Raw genomic sequence first — 13,900 nt, 5'->3', positions numbered from 1 at the left:
TACGCTACCACCACCGTCAAAACGCCGACTTTCGATATCCTGTTAATAAAACATACAAGTATAGCATTAGACCCGACATCCAAAAATATATTGTTAAAAATAATAAATATAATAATAAAAATAACATATGCACATTTAAAAACAACGATGATATAAGTCTAGACCCGACAAACGTGTCGGGCCGGGAGTCGGGTAGGGTTACGCTACCACCACCACCACCACCACAACCACCACCACCACCACAGCCGTCAATCACCACCACCACCACAACCACCACCACCACAACTACCACCACCACCACCACAGCCGTCAATCACCACCACCACCACAACCACCACCACAACCACCACAACCGTCAATCACCACCACCACCACAACCACCACCACCACCATAACCACCACCACAACCACAACCGTCAATCACCACCACCACCACCACAACCACCACCACCACAACCACCACCACCACCACAACCACCACAACCACCACCACCACCACAGCCGTCAATCCCCACCACCACCACCACAACAACCACCACCACCGCCTAACCACCACCACAACCACAACCACCACCACCACAGCTGTCAATCACCACCGCCGTCATTCCCCACCACAGTAAATCCTCCACCGCCGTCAATCCCCCACCGCCATCAATCCCCCACCGCCGTCAATCCCCCACCACTGTCAAACCCAACACTAACGTCAAACCCAACACCACCGTCAAACCCAACACCACCCTCAAACCCAACACCACTGTCAAACAACACCACCACAAACGGCGAAAATAAAACCAAAAAATAAAAAAAGGTTGAAGATTAAGCAATAAAATTTAGAATACAAACTAACCTTCATCGTGTGGTCCAGAGTTTGTCTTGTGAAAATCGTGTGGTCCAGAGCGTTTGTGTGTGTGTTCTTGGTGTTTTAGTGTGTGAGTTTTCAAATTTTAGATCTAGTTTACCCCTTTATTGAAGTTGGGAAAGTGTTTGTGTTCAATGAGAGCTGTATGGTTCAATGAGCGGCGTATAGGAGTTGTACTTTCCTTTTTGAATTTTGAATCTATGAAACTTAGTATAAGAGAAATAATAATCGGGATAATCATTGGGGAGACACTTGTCTCAGTGGAAGGGACAAGTGCATTTAACTGGGAGGTCACGAGTTCGAGCTGCGTTGAAATTGGTTTATGGCCGGTTTTTTTGCATTTTTGACATTTTTTATTATTCATTTATGTATATTAAAATTAATTCCTTTTATTAAAAAAACATATTTCATTTTTAGTTTGAGTCAACAATTTTAAATCCCTTTAAAACAATAGTTTTCTTTTATTTTGTACTCCTTTCTTTTATATAAAGCACTTTAATTAAAAAAAATTTATAAAAAAATTGTTGCGTACACTATATTTGACGGATGTTACAATATATTTAAATTATATTAAAGAGAAACATTAATAAGTTCGTTGCGTACACTATGTTTCACGGATGCTACATCTAACACAAGTCAATAACTTCTTTTTGTCGAGTTCTATTACTACGTAGTAACGCCCTACCCTGTGCAATACGAGACATGTACATTGTCTCCCATTCCATAGCTTCCATACTTCGGTATATATTCCAAAGTCCATTTGGTACTGGCATCGAGCTATCATCCGCTAACTTAACCATGATGAAATGGCTATCTTCGACATAAGCAATCGTTAAAATGGAATGGTTCGGGTAAACCTGCGGTCCATCGAACATCGGGAAGTAAGTTTGACAAACACCGTTGCTTAAATGTTGAACAATCACCCCAAATTTTTGAGCCACCAACAACCTTGTGTAGGGCAACCACATCCAGCATGCCATAGGTGCAGGTTCAACATTTAACCAATTTATCGATCGATACACATTTTCGTAACATCCCTTGTCCAATGCTTCGAGTATATACCCCAACGCTTTTTGTTAATGAACATCTCGTCGAGTAGCTCTTGGCGGACCCACTTCCACTGTTTCTGGTCATACCCCAAACCCATAGCTATGGATCGAAACCCATAGTTACCGTCCGGCTGGGCATCTTCAATATGTGTTATGTATCTCCGATAGCTAGATGGAAGCCAATCCGTAAAACGCTCGATCATGTTTTTGTACCTATAATTGGCAATAAATATAAAAAACTAAAAAAATATTAAAAAATAAAAAATTGAAAAAGAATTCTAAATATATGTATGTATATACGTATGTACCTGCGCCCGACCAACAGTGGAAAGTCTTTATCTATAATCGGAAGTGTATTTTTTTCTTCTTTGCTTTTCTTTGAATGACTACGTCGCACATTTGGCTTTTGAGTGTAGTCGTTCCTCTGTGATTTGGGTTGTTTATCTTTACGTCTCGCAAGGTCTTCATTCTTTTGTTGTTTTGCTTTCGTAGTTGGGCGGCCCCGGGTATCTTGTTGTACCTCAGGCGGTTGATGGTCAGTCATACTTGGATTCAACACCACTTTCATCTTCGATAACATACTTTTTAACACTAGAGGTGGCTGCGTATGTAGTTGCTGTGTGAGTTTATCCATTTCCGCCTGAATATTACACTCGTCTTGATTAAGTTTTTCTGTCGAAATATCAAGTTTTGTCCAGAATTTATCTATCGCGGCAAGTGGAATTTTGCAACCTGTTTTTCAAGAATCGTTGTTAAAACATGAAGTATAATGATGATTATATTCTATGGATCGAAGCATATGTTATAGTTGTTATGTTACCTGTATTTTCCCACCACTCCATCTGATAAGCACATGGCAACCCACAACCCGTAGAAAGCTGGTGGCCACAAGTCCCCCTCCTGCCCTCAACGCATGTAGCTTCTTCCTCTCGACAACCAATAACTCTAAGGCTTTTTGGGAACATTACCGTATAGGTTGTCAAAAAATGGAAATCTGTGGTCCTCCATTTGCACGGACCTGCTCTCCTGAAAACTAAGTTTTATTTGTATCTTTTGTGACTCTACAACTTTGCCAACAAGACACACAAGTCTATGGAGTGAGTTGTTTGGCCCTTTAATGTATCTCATAAACTTAGAAAGCTGGCTTTTAACTCTGTTGGTTGTATGTTGACCAAAATTGGGGACTGTGTTAGTCCAAGCTGAAATGAACTTTTCTTTATAATCTTTCAGCCACACATCATACAAATAATCTAGAACATCTGAAAAAAATTGAATACAATGATTTGTAATGTTTGTATGTATATATGTATGGATGAATGTATGTAAACTAATATAATATGTACCTGATCGTTCGTTATTAACCAGTCGCGTGAAAAGCCGCTGAAAGTTATAATTGTATAGCGTCGAAGTGGGAGAACTACACAGCCGAGACTAAGAAAGCTTGAATATTTTCAATGTCTTCATCCGTAAATTTTGCCCGACAGTCTTTTAGAATATTCTGTGAGATGTGCCACCTACATAGCAATTTGGAAGCTTTTGGGAATACTTTATCGCAAGCATTCATCAAAGTTTGATCCCTATCTGTTACAATTACACGTGGCTCCATGCAATCTACCAACAATTCTTTGAGCTTCTCCAGGACCCATAAGAAGTTATCTTTTTTTTTTCTTTAGAGACAAACGCATGAGCCACACAAAAAGACTTGTGTGTCGATGTCACACCCACAACTTGAATAAACGGAAGCTTATACTCATTCGTCCTTTAGGTAGCATCAATCATCAACACATGTGGGAATGCACGCCACATGTTGTACGAGTCCGGATGAACGAAAAAAACCTCCTCGACCGCGTTTGTGGAGGGATTCACTCTGGTGAAATAAACATACCTTTCTTCTTGCAGCATGCTCTCCAATATCTGCATTGGAGTTCGATCGCCGTACATTTTTCGTTTAATCTTTTTAATCATGTTTTGTACGTCTTGTAGAATGCACACGCTATGTGGGTACTGATTTCTTATGGTTAAATGTATATTTGTAGGCTCCATGTTTTGCAGATAAAGTCTCTCCACCAGTGATTCTTCATCCGGGGTCAGCCTTCTAGCAAACGCGTGGCCCTCGAGAAATTCAGCAGGCTCATGGTTGTGAATGTTTTTCTTTTCCACAAGCCTCCAATTACCACTAATTGAGTCTAGTTTCCCTATCAGACTAAAAGGACAGCCAACCTTTTGCTACCGGAACGCCAAACGGATGCTTTACTTTTGGGTTCGCCGCCACGATCGCATTGCAACCATATCTTCACCGTCCTTGCTGACACACCTTCGCCTTTTTTCCTCGTTCGTTGGGTGACAATGACGTAGCCTTTCGCAACTTCTCTTTGTATACCCAATTCTTCAATTCTTCAAGTGACCCAAATACCTAAAAAAAAAAGGTTCATAGAAATCCACATAAATGAAATTAATATATTAATTTGTCGAAAAAACAATAAAAAAACTCAGGTTCAACATCGGGTTCGGGTTAATATGTATGACACATTTTAGGGTTTGCATGAAATTTCATGTCATACATTTTCTATTTTTAATCAGTATACATGCCTCGTTCGTGTTCGTTCGGTTCATTTACAAGCCTAAGTAATCTATTTTTAACAAAATATTTCACCAGAACATATATAATATTTCACCAAAATGATAACGAAATCGGGTTAATATGTATGACACAATTTTCAGGTCGGGTTCGGGTTAAGGTCGGGACGGGTTAAACATTTTCTAGATTTCTCCTACGTAATAAAAATTATATATAACTATAATATTTCACCAAAATGATAACGAAATCGGGTAATATGTATGACACAATTTTCGGGTCGGGTTCGGGTTATGGTCGGGACGGGTCAAACATTTTCTAGATTTCTCCTTCCTAATAAAAATTATATACATACGAATAACACGTATACAAAATCATTTTATCCACTCTAAAATTATATCAACATTATATAACACGAATAACACGTAATTGACGGTTATGTCATACTTTATTTGTTTTATTCTCGCCATTAGCACCTTCCCCGTTAGCACGTTCCTCGTTAGCACGTTCGTCATCGTGAACACCTTCCTCGTTAGCAGGTTCGTCGTCGTCACCACCCCCCTCAAAGTGCGTCTTCCTCGATTTCGTTATCATTTTCCTCAAAGTCCTTAACACATTCCTCGACTTCGTTATCATTTTCCTTAAAGTCGTTAGCATATTCTTCGACTTCGTTATCATTTTTCTCATACTCCTTAGCACCTTCCTCATACTCTAACTTGTGTTTGTCTTCCGTATACGAATGGTAAGTCCCGTATTCGTGTCGCGGATAACTTTGGGCAATGTAAGATGGTTCCCCCTCATCTACAAACACCTGGTTCAAGTCAGGTAACGTGGGTCGCACACCCCGTCATCACAACGAGGCACAGACACAACCTCCTCCTCACCTCGATCAACGCCGGATAACCAAACGCTTTCGGAGACATACGACTGGTTCGAATCTTCGCCAAAAATATTACCAATGTCCTAAAACAACATCTTTATGCTTCACGGTCTCAACCAAATTTTTTAGTTAAGAATCTTCAGGAGTTCAGTCGGAATTTTGTGAGTTTGAAAAATTTTGAAAGCCATAAATCTCGTATGCTTGGGTAAACAAACATTTTTGCTCGATAAGGGTCGTATAGGTGATAAGGGTCATATGGGCCACTTTCACGCTTTTTCAGACTGAACTCCTTTCATGTCAGTAATTATACCTTAAATTCATCAAAAGTCGTGCTGATAAGCCTCTCATTGCTCAATGAGAGGCGTATAGGGTTTAATGCTCCAACTACCACAACCTTATACGCCTCTCATAGGGCAATGAGAGGCTTATCAAAACCCTTTTTCTGGCACATTAATTGCTTTCACACTATATACTCCTCTTATTGCCCTATATGCCACCTCTGGGGGGGTTGTGCACTCAAAAAGTAGGGGTGTATCAATACCCTCACCTAAACCAATTAAACGTTCTTTATTTTATTTGATGGATTAAAGCATTTTATTTTTACCAATGGGATGGTGGTCCATTGGCAAAGACGAAGTCTTAAAACACCTTGAGAGGGGGAGATTTTGGATTTAAGTCTCACAAACGATAGGAATAGAAACAAATTTGCCGTTCAAAAAAAGAATATTTACAGATAAAACATAAATTTTAAGAACAGAAATTGAGGCTACTATCCATTAGCGTCACTAGAGTATTCAATTGTTGTTCAAATACTTTCAAGTTTCGCACTATGATCATGTGCAGTTGTTTATGTTTGAGCACTTTTCTTCATATGGCGTTCACATCCGCATAGTCATTTTTTTAACAAAAAGATGTTTTAACTATTAGACGTGAAATTTTATTAGACCATAAATAAGCCTAATAACTTGAAACAAAATTTGGGCCAAAGACTAATACATATTTAGGACTATTTTAGGGGTTTTAATAAAAGGTTTAGGATCAAATATAAAGACTTCTAAAAATAAGGAGTCGTACAAAAAGTATGAAGCAAACTCAAATTGATCTCCTTCAAGCGGCATTGAAACCGTCTCTTCCAATGTTATGATATGAGATTTTAGGTTTTCACTTTTGGATTTATAGGATGTAGATTTTAGAATTTTTATTTATTATAACCGTGTCTTTTATTTACCATTGTGTCTTTTCTATATTTATTTCATGGCAAATTGGAAATAAATAATCTCACCTAACTCAATTTGGCTGATAATAATCCCAAGTCAGTTATTGGCCGATAATAATCCGAACTATTCAATTTTTTATTTTTGTAAAATAGTCTGCCGTTAAAATAGCTTAACGGAGTTAAGTTTTTTTCCGAATTACAAACCGATGTTTTAGGGCTTTTGATCAGAACGAGGATACAAGTCGACTGATGTAAAACTTACCTCGAAATTGTGCTCGAAATGGCTTGATTTTTGTTAATTCTAAGTTTAAACACGCGAATTGAAGCACTGTTTCCGTGAGTTGGGGCAGTATTTTGAGGTAAGCTTTACATCAATCGACTCGTATCCTCGTTCTGATCAAAAACCCTAAAACATTAGTGTGTAATTCGGAAAAAAAACTTAACTCCGTTAAGCTGTTTTAACGGCGGACTATTTTAAAAAAAATTGACCAGTTCGGATTATTATCGCCCAATAACTGACTTGAGATTATTATCGGCCAAATTGAGTTAGGTGGGATTATTTATTTCCAATTTGCTTTATTTCATTGTGTCTTTTTTCTCGACATTGTATTATATTTTTTCGGTATTGTGTTTTATTTCCCAGCATTATATTATATTTTACTCGACATTGTGTCATCTTGCGTATTCTCCCCCGACTCCATGTACGAAGAAAGTGGTAAAGGGGTAGTAATATAATAAATCACATAGAATCAATGGATTCGTGGTAAAATCCCTATATAATGTATTTTAGTACAATTTTTGGCCGATATAGGGATCAAATGGTATAGTTCATTTGTTTGTAGTCTTTCTATACTTCTTATTTTAGCAGCTTTTGTAGAATAACTTAACCTTTTAATAGAATAAATAAATTGACGTTTCGTATTCATTACTGTTGCCTGGTTCAGAACGCAGAAGTTGTGAGAGAAGAAACAAAGAGCATGGTCTGTCGAGAAATATTTCAATTAAATAAGAATTATGATAATGTTTTATGTCTATTTACATTATTGACATTTGTGAAGCAGCATAGCCTCGTGAGGGGGGGGGGGGGCGAGGGGTGTCGTATGGTGTTTTGGGGCGTGAAAGATGGGGTTCACGCCCCAACACATATGGTCTAAAGTTTTGCTCACAAAAACATCTTCAACCTCCCTAGTCCCTAGCATCACTGCCAGCCAGATAGAATACAAATCTACTAACACAAAACCTAATTGTCACACCTCGACCCGCAACGGAATGGTACAGGGCACGATGATTGCCCATAGCTTATAACACTATTAAACTTTCATAATTAAAGATATCATGATTTAATGTCAAACTCTACATATGAGTTTCAAATATTCAAATAATACATTAACTTGTTCTTTAAATACTAAGGCAAAGTTCCTACGTGATCCTGATCCAGTCCAATCTTCAATCCTCTACACATGTATCATGTGTAAAATAGTATTTTTGGGTCAACTACAAGAGCTGGCTAGTAAACCCTGGTTAAGTAAAATAGGTTTACCATTTTAAAATTTAGAAATAACAGTAATATGTTTTACTTTTTTAATTTCAAATACTAATTAAATGTTTAACATGCAATCAGTCATGTGCAAGTAATGCACAAGTAGTATGAACATAAAATAGTAACTGAGTAATGATTAAGACTAAGATTGACACCAAAACCAAAACCGACTCCTAGCGTCCCACACCCAAAATGGGTGTGACTGTTGTAACACCCCAATCGCGTAATACAACAACACGCGGTAGAAATATCAGAGAGTAACGTTACAAATTGCTCACAGCCACTGGTACAAAATTGTTTCATTAGTGTTAACATTGTTTTACAATACAAAGTGTTGTTGCATAGGATGTCTGTTGTCTACGTCTACAAGAAGTCTGAGGTCAAGATAGGTCAACAGAGGGTCTAGATAGTCAAAATCATGTTTGAATATTGTAGGTCCGCTTTTATGGTCGTTAGTAAAGAGGTCCGCTTATAGGTATTAGTGTGGTCCGCTTTTAAGTCAATTTGTAACAGGTCCGCTAATATGACCTGTCATATTAGCGAACCAGAATGTCATATCAGCGAACCATAACGTCTATATATATAGGGGTTGTAACAGCGGATCTAGTAAGGTGTATGTGTGTGCTTAGGAGCCGAAACTCTGTCAAAATTCATTCAGAAAGCTAATAAAAGCAGTGGAATTGAAAGGACAAGCTGTTGTAACATCATATGTACTGATTCCGCCTTTATATGTGATGATGAGCTACCTTGACTGACGTTTTAGGGTCAAACAACGGTCCAACAAGTGGTATCAGAGCTCAGGACGAGGAGTTCATACTACTACAGCTTACATCTGCAGAAATCTCTCTTTTCTACTCACTTTCTCTCATACTTTTTCGATTTTCAGTGGTTCCTACGGTTGAAATTGTCTGAAATTTGAGTATAACGTGTAAAACACACTAATAACAAACCCTAGAAAGTTTTAGAGTGAAATTCGGATTAAAAATGGTTAAAACCGGTTAATAACTGTGATTCGCTGTTACGAACAACAGGTTCGCTGTTACGTACAAAAGTCAATTTCTGGTCCGCTGTTAAGTCAATTTCTGGTCCGCTTTTACGGACTATATCTGGTTCGCTCTTTCGGACAATTTTACTAGTAGATCCGCTTATTCGGACATCTACTGGTTCGCTTATCTGTTCAAATACAGATTCGCTTTTTCGGTTCGCTTATTCAGACTGTATCTGGTCCGCTCGAGAGAACATTGTCTGGTTCGCTTATTTGGACCAAATAGATCCGCTTATCTGTCACTCTTACGGATAGATTCGCTTTTGTGGTTCTGTTTTCAAAAGTTTCGAAAAATTTTCTAAGTATTGGATAATTTTGCAGGTACAATAAAAAATGGATGATATCTTCTTGAATCCCTTCAGCGACATGTATGCTTTCACGGGAAGTTCTGGAAACAACGATACGTCTTCGAGCAATACGAATGAGGATACACCTAAAGAGAAAAAGAAAGAAGCTTGGGAGTCGGAGAGTGCATTTGGTACATTCAACAAACCTCCGAAGCTGATGGCTATAGAAGATTATAGTAGGTGGTCTACAAAGTTCGAAGACTGGCTGATGGCATTCGCATTTGCAAGTTGGAAAAGTATGAAAAACGGATATGCAAATGGAAAGAAGAATGGCGAAGCATTGAGATCAGCTGAAGAAATTGAAGGATTTGTTGCCGAGCAAAAGTGTGTGGCATTATTGTTTCAGTCAGTGCGGGAAGACATCATTTCGTTGATAGACTACTCCAATGCAAAAGATTTATGGGAAAAACTCAAGAAGAAGTGTCTAGGGAGTAATGAAATTGTAAAAAATAAAACGAAACTTCTTAGAAAAGAGTTTGACATGTTTGGTTGTCTTAAAAATGAATCGGTTTGCAAAATGATTGAAAGGTTCGGTCATCTGAAGCTGGAGCTTGCACGACATAAGATCACATATTCTGATGAAGAACTTGTTGACAAACTGTTCGATTCATTACCAGATGAAGTGGATTGGAGATATTACGCACTGATGTTGAAGAACACTATTGCTCCTGAAAACTTGACTCCAGATTTGGTGATTGAGAGACTTGAAAGTCATGAGCTAGAACTGAAGAAAACATACAAAGTCAATCACTCATCTTATCAGCAAAACCTGGATCTGTACTATCCGAAAAGCTTGATGCCGAAAGCTACTTCTCCAAAAACTGCATTTTCTGTTGAGAATGTTTCTTCAGCAAGCAAAGAAAGTCAAAGCAGTCCAAGCAGCGGAAGTCACAGTGGTTATCACGGTGGGTCTACATCTTCTGCAAATCGTTCTGATGCGAAGTTTTCTTGCAACATCGCGATAGATTTGAAGAACGCACAGAATTTTGATGAGGAGTCGGCTAAGCAACAGATGGTTTTCTTGGCATCTGTGTTGGAATCTTATGAAGGGTTGGTGGCTGGTAAGATCGGGAATACAAATCTGACAAAAGAAGATTACGATCAGATAGATCCCGAAGAAATGGAACTGATCGACATTCGTTGGGCGATGGCTAGTGCAGTTCGACGTGCACAACGCTTCATGGAGATTACTGGGAGAAAAACGATCGGTGGTCCGTCTACAAAGTTGGGGTTCGACAAATCCAAGGTGACGTGTTTTAAGTGTATGCAGAAGGGTCACTTCAAGCGTGAATGTAGAAACGCGTACGCAGATGAGTCAGAGAATCCATTTCGAGATGATTACTACAAAAAGGCAATTTATCATCAAAATAAATCCGAGCTGCCGAGATTGAAACAGACTGAAGATAACAGAGACAAATCAAGGGCTCTCGCAGTGATTTATGATGATGAGGGGTATGATTGGAGTAAGGAAGTGTTACCGGAAGAAGATGCGGTTGGTTACGCATTCATGGCAAATGATGATGAACCGATTTCGTGGAAAGATGATCGTACTGATGAGTAGAAGTATTGTTATCGAAAAATGATTGCTGTAAACAGAATCTTGAGGATCTCTCGTGTTTCTCTGGAAGCAAGACGAGCAAATAGATGGGATCCAGACAGGGAATGCTATCTTGATCGGTATGGAAACATTGCGATTGATGACAACACACTTGATATGGAAGCCATCATCAAGGAGATAAAAGAGGATGATGAGTATTGGCAGCACAAGTGGTGGGGAACGCCAACTGAGAAGATGATTGAAGAAGAGAAAGAGAAAGAGAGAAAGGAGAAAGAGGTGAAAGAGATGAAAGAAAAAGAAGAGATTGAGAAAGCAAAGCAGATTGATACTGGCTTGATTGACACTACGCAGGAGTTGACGTCTGAGAACCTGGGAAAGATGGCTGACAAAGTGCTAGCTGCGAAAGCACTTGAGGTAGACTCTAATTCTGTTACTGAGTCAAAGGGGCAGGTCAGTCAAATTGCGTCAACAAATGCGTCAGGTAACAAGGTCGACGGAAATGTTGACTGCAAAAATTGCACCAAACAATGCAATTTTTGTAGCACTGTCACGTACCTTAACAATGAGAAAATCAAGAATCTGACAACAAAAGTTAAAAGTGTTGAGGATCAGATTCTTGGTCATGACAAAACTGTAAAAGCTTCAATTGAACGGATAAAAGAATTAACGACTCAAATCGAACATGATAAAACTGAACGTGAGAAAATAAAATGTGAAAATGAAAAGTTAATTCTTGAAAACCGTCAAATTTCTGAAAAGTTTGAAAAATTGAAAAGCATTGTCAAAGATAGTGATGATCGAAATGGGAAAACGTTTAAAGAAAACGAACATCTGAGAGTTGTGGTGAGAATAAAAGAAGAATCAATTAACAATCAACTGGATGAAATTGCTAAATTGAAACTTAAAGTTCAAGAAGCTGAAATTGAAAATGAAAGAATTCAGTTGAAGTTAAACAGCTATAGCTCAGCAAGCTTTGTTTTGCAGCATATTGTTCCCAAACCTATAGGGAAAAACAAAGCTGGTGAGGATGTGTTTTCTGATGAAACGGGTGTAGGGTTTCACAAAGTTCCACCGCCAATCTTAGACAACTACACGAAAAAGCAGTCTAGTTTGGTGGAAATTGAGGAAGAAAGTGATGTTAAACTTCCTGAAAACATTGATGTCACGTTCACGTCTTCCAATGACGAGGGTGTCCAAGTGATGTGGTGAAAAGTGTGGTAGACAAAGTGCTTAAATCGGATTGTGACACTTCTGAGGAGGATGGGTGTTTCTTGGATAAATGCATTCCGAAACAAAAGTCCAAGAACAACTTAGATGAAGAATCAAACCTTGTCATGTACAAGATGATGGGTTCGGATAAGTTGTTTTCGGATTCAGAGTTTCCGATCGAGAATGTTAACATGAACAAATTGACAAATGTTTTCAAACTTGTTGAAGTAGAGTTGTCAGATGTGAACAATTTGAGTCGAAAGAAAGACAGGGTTCACAACAAGAAAACTGGTTATCCACCGCGTTTTTACAATAACAACAGAAACAAGTGGTCGGGTGGTTATCAGGGGGTAAACCGTTTCAGAAAAAGAATGTTTCACACAAGAGGTTTGTCGAAAAGAAAAAGTTTGTGAACAGTTCAAGTTCACTTGCTGATGAAGAAAAAGAAATTTTTTCAAAATCGAACAAAGAATTTTTTGAGAAGAGAGCTTCACAGGCTCAGTCTGAAGGCACGAGTCAGGTAGCTGATACTCATACTTGTTTTAGATGTGAACAGGTTGGTCATATTGCACGAAAGTGTACATATGTGAAGCCTAAGACTGAAGCTGTGAAGACTCAACAAAAGAAGGTTGATGTGAAGGGTAAAGCACCAATGTATGTTGAGAAGAAAGTTGTTGAAAAGAAAAATGTTAAAATCAACAACGTAAAAGTAAAAACTGAACTCATAGAGAAGTCAGTAACTAAAAATGACAAATTTTACAAAAGGGTTGCAGTAACTCAACAGGTGTGGAAACCTAAAATTGAATCAAAAGTTGAGAAGATAGTTTCAAATTCTGAGGAGAAAAAGGCTGAAGAGCCAATTATTGTTGATTATGATGCAAATTTTCCGCCTCTCAAGGCTGAAAATTTCAAAATTCAAATTGCGAGAGTCAAGGTTGCACCTAAGGCTGATGAGGCCTGGGTGGACTCAATGTTTGACTAAACAGTTTGAATTGTCGGAGCTTCCTGGATCGCGAAGCATGAATCGGCATCTTTCTTGAAGTTGTTTAAATGATGATTTGTTATGTGCAGGATCTTCCAAAACTTGTATCCAGGTGGATCATGGATAGTGGAGCATCGAGACATATGACAGGGAAGACCGCATTACTGTATGATGTGAATAACATTAACGGTGGTTATGTGGGTTTTGTGGGTAATCAAGGAGGAAGGATCATAGGTGAAGGAACGTTATCGAATGGCGTCATAACGTTTGAGAGAGTTAACTACATCGCTGAGCTGGAGAACAACCTGCTGAGTATCTCCCAGATCTGTGACAGGATGTATACTACTCATTTCACCGACAAAGAATGTTTGATCTTGAAACCGGGATTTGTGATACCTGAAGAGTGGATCATCATGAGGGCACCAAGAGTCAACGATCTGTACGTGTTGGACATGAGCGTTGCTACTACAACCACGGGTCAGGCTCATTGTTTTGTGTCCAGAGCAACGGAAAAAGAGTCAAGGTTATGGCACCGAAAGATGGGGCATATCCACCTAAGGAAAATGAATCACCTAGTGCATAACGACTTGGTCACAGGAGTGCATGTCAAAGGTTTTCATCTGGAAGGGGAGTGCATAAG

Source organism: Helianthus annuus, chromosome 14 (genome assembly GCF_002127325.2).
Source record: "Helianthus annuus cultivar XRQ/B chromosome 14, HanXRQr2.0-SUNRISE, whole genome shotgun sequence".
Lineage (NCBI taxonomy): Eukaryota > Viridiplantae > Streptophyta > Magnoliopsida > Asterales > Asteraceae > Helianthus > Helianthus annuus.
Note: the sequence above shows the minus strand (reverse complement) of the source record.